The sequence below is a fragment of the Otolemur garnettii genome, unplaced genomic scaffold (assembly GCF_000181295.1).
Source record: "Otolemur garnettii isolate 467f Iridium unplaced genomic scaffold, OtoGar3 scaffold00011, whole genome shotgun sequence".
Classification (NCBI taxonomy): Eukaryota; Metazoa; Chordata; class Mammalia; order Primates; family Galagidae; genus Otolemur; species Otolemur garnettii.
In genome coordinates, this window is record NW_003852406.1 from 1,860,897 (window position 1) to 1,869,911 (window position 9,015).

A 9,015-nucleotide genomic window follows, 5' to 3' on the forward strand; every position below is an offset into this window, starting at 1 on the left:
ATAAGTAGGAGAAAAAAATTAAAAAAATTAAAGAATTAGCTGGGCATAGTGGTGCATGCCTGTAATCCCAGCTACTCAGATACTCAGAGGGCTGAGGCCGGAGAATCACTTAAACCCAGGAGTTGGAGGCTGCAGTGAGCTATGATGATGCCTCTGCATTCTAGTCTAGGCGAGAGAACAAGACCCTATCTCAAAAAAAAAAAAAAAAAAACCACAAAAAGGTAATAAGGCTATGAACAGACTTTTCTACTGGTCTGGAAAATATAATTCAAAACAGTAAGATTTTTGCCCATGCAAAAACTAAGATGTCAATAATAATAAACTAGAAATGTGGCAAACATAAAAACCTTAAGCTTAAACTCAACGAAAATTTCAAATTTGATGTATTAAACATGGCACAGGTAGTATTCTCTATAATTTGCCTCTTAGAATATCACAAATCCAAATTTCATGCTTTCCAAAAAACAGGCCTTCAATCCTGGGTTAATGATTGCTAGCCCAGAAACATTTACAATCTGATAAACTCCATAGAGCACACAACAAAAATGTAAGTGTTAAATGTCTTGCCCTTAAGCTTGATAAAATCAGGTTCTGGCAAAATACTCAAGAAAAACAGAAGTGAAGGCTGTGAAGCTACACCACTGTGAGGTTCCAATTCCAAAAGCAACAGTGAGAGCTCCATGGGGAACAGGTACTGCTGTGGCAGACGCAGCAGCAGGAAATGGGTTTTCAACTACTTAGAGTCAAAAAGGCAGCTGTTGATTTAAATTATACTTAGGGATCCTGACACTACACATAAACCCCCCAGAACTCCAAAGCTCTGAACAATCCTGACCAAAAAAGTAAGCAGGTGTCATCAATTACCTGGCCTAACACGGCCCTCCGTTCAGCCCAGTGCTGTCCATGCCAGTGAAATGCACTTGGATGTGGGCCCAAGCCCACAACTCATTCACTACACCTTTCAGGCTCTAAAATGTCATAGAACTGGAAGTAAAATTAGAAGCACAGAGATCCAGAAACCCAAGTGCATTTTACCATAAAGAACTTAGCTCCCTTGTGTTAACAGTTGAGAATATCACAAACTTTAGCACAAGCCAGCAGTTCCATAGCAGAAGATAACTCCATTTCATCAGATCTAAGGCACCCTTGATTCTATGAAGCAGTTCCACTAAGAAAAAGATGTAGCCAATTAAATTATGGTATATCATTAATTTTAAAACACAGCATATCCTATAGATGTTAAAAAATGAAAAGAAAATGTGCAAGTCAGAATAAATAGGACATTAAAGATTAACACAAATATGAACGTCAGTGGTAAAACTCCCCATATGTCAAGTTTTTGTTGTTCACAGATTGAATTATGGGTCTTGGCCAAACTCTAATTTGCTGTCTACCTTCTAATCCTTTCCCCTTTGGTCTCTGCACCCAGCCAGGCCCTTTCAACTCACATCCACTGAAACCCTTCCCACCTCTGCTCCTTAGACCAGACTTGCTCCCTCCTCCTGCACCAGGAAGAAAGGGAGAAAAGACATGTACTCTTTCAGTGAGGGGGAAAATAAATAAATTTGAGAAATATAAACCGAACTCCACCTAAAACAATGAATCCAGAGAAAAGAATGCTAAAGATCTGAAAATGGTAAAAAGCCTAAAACATAGCTGAAATAATGAGGGGAAAAACAGGCTGTGTCTCTAGGTTTCTTCATTACTGCAAGGGAACTTGAGGGTCAACACAATACTGTGTCTAAATAACGACAATACCAGCCCATTTAAATCCCAGCTCCTTAAAAGTGATGGATTAAGCTGAACCTTAAAGACATTTTTGAAATTTTTAGTCAGAAATAATCTTCTCTGCTTCTGAATTCTTGATGTGTTTCTACCTCTTCTTGCACTTAACTATAAATACAAAATAAAATGTGGAATTTGAGTTAATTTCTCCTTTATTAGGTAAGAGAAGAGAGATTCCCCGCCCCCCCCTTCACATTAACCTGCCATCAATTGATGTTGATTATTGAAAAAGAACATGAAGATTGAAAAGAGCCTACTGCTAAATAAGTTATAGCTATTGTAAATAAAGAGCTACTTTTTCTCAGATCGAGAATAATTAACTCTACAAGGGATTTTTATTTTTAAGTGAAGAGTATGTAAAATACCAATGTGTATTTTTAATGGCTTTAAATACAAAGTATGTCATTAAAAAAATCTGAAAATATCTGATAAGAGCAAAGTCTCTCCCATCTGAGAAGAAAAGGTATAAATTAAAATTTCTTCCTGAAAAGCGTACTACGAGAAACCTTAAGAAATGATTTTAGAAATAAAGGAAAATTTAATCAACTTATTGTAGTTTTTAAAAAGTACTAAAAAAATGTAGTCTTCAAATGAAATTTAAAATAAAAGCTAACATTTTTCTTTAATTAATCATAATTACTATTACTACCAGAGACTTCCCTAAATATTCAGAACAAAGAGACTGCCTTAAAAACAAAAATAGCAAGATAGTAAATCCTGAAGCCATAAAGAAAAAATGTGTTGAAAACCTGACCATGAAAATAAAATTTGCATAAGGCAAAGAAAGACATTATTAACAAGTACTTGTACGAAAAAATACATGACTAACAACTGTCAAAGGATTAAAATAAGCAATGGAGAAAAACATTTGTAAAACACATGACAAAATCCCAAAATATAATTCTTAAAAGAAATGAGAAAAAGACAACCCAGTTTAAAAATGGGCAACTGACATGACAACTCGTTATAAAAAAGAAATGTAAATGCTCGTTTAACTTGTAAAGATGCTGAACCTCATGGAATTTTAAAAAAGCAAAACAACAAAATGCCATTTTCAATCACTAGATTGAAAAGATAAACCTGGTAAGACCCAGCGGTGGCTACTTTGTATTTTGTGTGGCTCATGAATTGCTGGTGAAAATAAGAATTGCTAAAGCCATCTCCAAAATTAACAATATTAATATACTGAAAATGAGTATCTTCCCTAGTGAAATTATTTTTGAATTAATTTGGTAATACTATTCCACTAATAAAAGCAATGAAATATTTTGATATTTATTGACTCAGAGGGCTGGCCATTAAAAAAATCAAGAGGTAGAGTAAGTGTAGAGTATGCTTTTTTCATATAATAGTCTAGTTAAGGCCTTCTTCCCAGCTAGTTAACTTTTTCTGAACCCATTAAGAAGATCAAAAAGTATGTTGTTTTCTTACACTCAGATGAGACGGTGCTCTAATCCAGCACTCATTTTGTTCTTCCTGATTTTGCTTTTCTCTGGCCTCTTTGAAACAAGACCATTGAGTGTGTAGTTAGACAAAAGGTTACAAAGCAAAAATAGCACTGCTTTTGCCTCATCTAATAAACTATTACACCCTAAAAGGCAGAATTAAAATGTACCTGCCCCATGTACATTGTAGGAACACAAAAAATATATCTTAACTGAATATATGCATGTTACCCTGTAGGAATTCATTATTTTAATAAAATTTCATTGACCATCTACACTGTGCCAGATTATATCCTAGATGCATCTACCATAAGAATATGTTACCAGCCAGGAGAGTGCAGAGTCTGTTATAGAGACAATAATATAAACTAACACTTACAATAATACATTATAATCAATTCTGTAGTAGAACAAAGTACAAAGCACAAATTAACTTTGCCTAAGAAAAGAAGGCTTAAGAGAAGCTTCATAGAAAGGAAAGACTTTAGATTAGAAATAAATCTTCAAGAAAACACTATGGCTGTGAGTGGGTGAAGAACGAGGGTACTCCTCAGACAACCTGGGCTCAATTCTGGCTCTTTTATCCAGGCAGCTGTGCAATCTTGAATAAAAGGTTTTTATTTCTTTGTTAATGAAATGGGAGTAAAAATAGGATCTACCTCAAAGCTTGATTAGGAATATTCATAAGATAATACATATAAAGTGCTTAGCACTATGTAACAATCAATACATTTTAATTTTATTACTAGTAGGACATTATTTCTGAGGATAAGAGAGTCCCAGCTCCAGAGGAGGTTAAAGGAACAGAGGATTCAGCAAATTTGAGATAAGGTGAGTGCTCAGCCTGTTGGAAATCCTACTTCAAGTAAGGCAAACTCCTTTGGAACAAAACTGTCTCCTCCCTTCAAGATGCCCTCCTCAACCCTATTGCTCTATGAAATAAATTACTCCTTTGGATTTTCAGACAATATTTCGTATTCTTTTCTTTTGGCTTCAACTTCAGCCTGTCTTACATGAGCACATATAGTGAAATTAGGCTTATATCAGACTCAAGTTCATGACCTCAACATAGAAAGGGTTAAGTACCACAAAGGGGGGTGTCTAAGAATTGTCCCGGGAGTTGGGAAATTCTACTTACTTGCGTACATGCTAGCTTCCCTTCTAGAATGGAAATGGCCCAAACATATTGCCTGTTTTCGACCTGCAAGGAGGCGAACTCCTTCATTCACCAATTTACCAAGCACTGTTCAAGATTACGAAGTTTAAAAAGACACGATGGAGGTAAAGAAAACAAACATGCAAACAAATGGTAACTACATCTTATAATCAGTGCTAATGACAACACTTTAGACAAATCGATTCCAGATGCCCAGAGGACAAAGTGAGTAATCCTTTAAATCCTGTAAATGCACAGTAGGCACTCACAGGCTGAAGGAATATATAAATGAACGACCTTACCAAGGCACTCAGTTTGGCGTTAGCCACGACACAACAAACAGGTACCACGAGACCCAAACTGCACGGAGCCCAGGATACCTGAGGCTGCAGGCTTTGAGCGCCAGCACACTCGCATTCGGTCAACACACGTGCACAGAGCACCCACTGTGAGCCAGGCGTGGTGCCAGGGTGACCGGGGCGGGGTCCCATGGTAGGGTCTTAAGGTAACCCTAGCAGCCTGGAGAAGAAACAAGGAGGGCTTCTCTATGTCACTCTAAGTAAGACCTTGGAGGAATAAAGAGGTCTTCATGACACTTGAAAGTCAAAAGCTGAGTCCCGCAACCTGCGGGCAGTCCACCACCGCAGAATTGGGAAGAGGGTAGGTCAGTCCTCCGGGAAGCCTCAACCAAGATTCCAAGGACCTCGCAACTCCTCTAGCCCATCACCAAACCCACCCAAAAGTTAGAGCTCACCTTAGAACACGGACGCCGTCACTGCGAAGAAATTCTAGCCTTGGTCAAAGACCAACTTCTCCTAAACCCCCTTACTGGATCTAATTCACTAGTTCCTTCCTAGTTACAACCTAACCCACGAACCTGAGGCCCTTGAGGAGCAGCCGCCTCCTTCAATCGCCACCTAGAAGCTCGCCTGGTGGGCGGGGCCATGCCGGCTCAGCGCTGAACGAGGAGACGAAAGTCTCCGCCCTCCTCAAGCTTGGTTGAGAAGTCCTTCTGCAGTTGCAAATATACTGCTGTTTGAAAGCGGGCGCCAGAGGTGGCGGGAAACTGCCCCTGTGCGCCCATTGGTTGAATTATAATCCAATCACACAAGGATTTACTCTGGAGTGGGCGGGCTTTCGGTTGCCCAGAGACGCCGAGGCACCTGGCCTGCTACCTTTAGCTAGGCTTGATCCGGCTTACTGGGACCCCTTCCCGCTTTGGTGCAGAAAAGAACTGAAGCTGTGATTCGAGACTCCCGCACTTAAGCAAGCAAAATTCCGCAATTGCTCCACTGAACTCTTGCCTTAGAGATTTTTGCATTTGCCTTTCTTGTCCTCTACAGGCCTGCTTCCTCACCCCTAACACCTTTAGAACCACCTTTAGAGCCACCTTTTCTGGCTTAGTAGTTCCCTCTTTGTTTAAATTTGTGTTTCTTCAATGACACACTTTCCCACATGTCTATTCACTACTTGAATTTCCTCCGTATGAACGTTCTTGTCACTGAAGTATGTGTTAACCTGTCCCTTAAGACGGCATTGCTCAGTCTTCAGTAAAGCCAGTTACTGCATCTACCCTCTCTGGTCAACTGGTTCCAGTGAATATGGAAGAGTTGCTGGCAGCAAGTTCACATATCCATTTAACCCTTTCCCATTTGTACTAATATACAGTAAAATAGTTGTTTGTGGCTCTTCATACTCTGGCTAGTTTTCCTTTGCTACCTTGCTATCCCACCCCCTGGGTGCCTACACTGACTCCTGTAATCCCACCAAGTAGCGTAGGATCTGGCAGATAATAGGTATTTAATCCATAACAGAGTTGAGCTACACGTGGTTCCCAGTTCCCACAGTGTTTTTTAATCTGTTTGTTTGTTTTTAGAAATGGGGTCTTACTCAGTCACCCAGGCTGTCAGGATGGAATGTAGTGGCACAAAAATCCTCCTGCCTCAGCTTCACAAATAGCTGGAACTACAGGCATGTACCATGATACCGGGCTAAGGTTTATTTGTTTGTTTGTTTGTTTGTTTTTTATATATAGACAGGGTCTAGCTATGTTGCCCAGGCTGGTCCAAACTCCTGGTCTCAAGCAATGGGGCTAAGGTTTATTTGTTTGTTTGTTTGTTTGTTTTTTATATAGACAGGGTCTAGCTATGTTGCCCAGGCTGGTCCAAACTCCTGGTCTCAAGCAATCCTCTTGCCTTGGCCTCCCTAAGTGCTAAGATTACTGTTGTGAGCCACTGCTCCTGGTCTAGTTCTTACATCTATTGTAATTAGTTCCTGTGTGTATTACACTCAGTACAAGGTGAATATATTGAGGCATTTTGCTTCGTAGGCATCTACCATGCTTCACAGACACTGGTAGGCACTCAAAGCAATTGTGTTAAATGAGTAAACAGATGAATGAACAAACAGATGAAGATGTGGGGAGCCAGGAAAGGCAAATAAAACATTCAGTTCAATGCCATTTGTTGCCATTTGTTGCCACCTTGAGCCAAGGTGTCTGTTAGTGAGCACTAGACTTGGACACTTTTAATATCCCACTGAAACCCACTGGCAAACTGTATGTAGCAGAGAGTTAATGCTGGAATGCTATGACAAGAATACCAAGTGTAATAGACAGCCTTAGTAATCCAGATTCATATTAATTAAACTACCATGCCAAGGCCGTAAGAATGGAATGTCGCTAGAAGTAGATACGCCTATATACTGCACACCTCTTGTTTTTAGGGTCAATGTGAATGTTTGAAATTGTTTCTGTAAAATTGCAAGTGCATCCTTCCTCAGCCAGGCTGGATGGGTAGAAATCTATGTTGCAGGGAGAGAGTAAAGAGGTAGGGCAAAGGTAAAAAAAATAAAAAATAAAAAATAAAATATATATATATATATCTCAAGTGATCTCTACCCACAAACAGCTGCTTCTTAGAAAGACAAAAGAAGATGTAAGGGGGAGCACATAGGAGGCAGTGTTTGCAACCCCTTACACAGTGCTTTACAGTTTGTCAAGTTTTCCACAAGCATTATCTTATTTGGTTATCACAACAAACCTGTAGAAGGCTATAACAGGTATTATTACCCCATTTTACAGTTAAAGAAACTTACATAAAAAGAAATTATGTGGCTTGTCCAAAACTACACAATAAGAGACAGAATTTGAAACTAGGTCCTTTATCTCCAAATCCAGAGCTCATCACTACATACAGAATATTTTAGGGAGACTAGCACCTAAGTGGCAGAAGATGCAGAATAAAGAATAAATCAGAGTTCCTCACTTCTAAAAATGGATTTAGGTGGAGTTGTGGATAGATTATAATCAAAAACTTTCTTTGACTTCCTATCTTGTTAAAGTACTAGGTCTAGATGCTCATGTAGGGCAGGACCCATACCCTCAAGGTACCCTCACTCTGTTAGGGGTACAAGATGTTTACAAAAAAAAAAAAGACAAGTGATATCACACAAAAAAATGTTTATTAAGTGTAATATGAAAAAGAGAGGCAATAAATATGGCAAAAATGAACATGTAAAAAAGGTTCTATCGGCTCAGCGCCTGTGGCTCAAGCGGCTAAGGCGCCAGCCACATACACCTAAGGTGGCGGGTTCGAATCCCCAACCTGGGCCCGCCAAACAACAATGACGGCTGCAACCAAAAAATGGCCAGGCGTTGTGGCGGGTGCCTGTAGTCCCAGCTACTTGGGAGGCTGAGGCAGGAGACTCGCTTAAGCCCGGGAGTTGGAGGTTGCTGTGAGCTGTGATGCCATGGCACTCTACCCAGGGGGACAGCTTGAGGCTCTGTCTCAAAAAAAAAAAAAAGGTTCTATCAAGGAAGATTCAAGGCCCAAAAGAAGGAAAGACCTCAACAGGCAGATGAACCAGCATGAATGAGTAGGTGAAGGCCAAACCAGCAAAAGTGAAGGAATATTATTATATTTAGAGGTAAGACTGGAGAAGTGAGCAGGAAGAAGAGGATTCATAAAAGAGAATGAATGGTGGAAGAACAGGGAAGGCATGCTACAGAGGTAAGGGATGATGTGCACAAGAAAAGAACCTAGCATGCCCAGAGAAATCTAAGCAGACAGAGGCATTCTGATGTAGCAAGAACAAGTGTGGGGGGAAAGAGAGGAAAAACTGCCAAAGATCTTGAATGCTGCACAGGGGATTATTTGAGAACTGTTGGGTCAATGTTTGCTTTACCTGTGAGCTGGGTGAGGCGTTTCCAGGGAAAATGTCGCATTGTTGATGAGATGTGAGAATGCATAAAGGTGGAGCTAAAACATCATTTCTCCTTTTCCTTCCTTCTCTTTGATGTCAAAGCTATCAGACCAAAGCAATGCCGTCAGAATGGTGCTATCCAAAATTCTATCATGGAGGAGTATTTTCCTCAAAGAAATGCTGAACTAAAGTTAGAAGACCTGAGTTCAAGTTGCAGCTCACTAAGAAGATCTGAGTTCAAGTTGCAGCTCACTAAGAAGATCTGAGTTCAAGTTGCAGCTCACTAAGAGGATCTGAGTTCAAGTTGCAGCTCGCTAAGAAGATCTGAGTTCAAGTTGCCGCTCACCTACCTTCTAGATTTTTTGTCTGCAACACTGTAACCCTCAAATGCTTCAAAGTCCTTATCTGAAAATGGGAATGCTAATA

The 9,015-nt window shown here is 39.9% G+C and overlaps 1 protein-coding gene across 1 annotated transcript in view; it reads right to left on the reverse strand.

The window, feature by feature from the left end:
• The window catches only part of CEP152 (centrosomal protein 152), an 80,479-nt gene extending 75,241 nt beyond the window's left edge, over window positions 1-5,238 (reverse strand). The window contains exon 1 of the mRNA XM_023510156.1: window positions 5,141-5,238. The gene's annotated coding sequence lies outside the window, so the exon portion shown is untranslated. The remainder of the gene's footprint in view (window positions 1-5,140) is intronic.
• Between the last annotated feature and the right edge of the window lie 3,777 nt (window positions 5,239-9,015).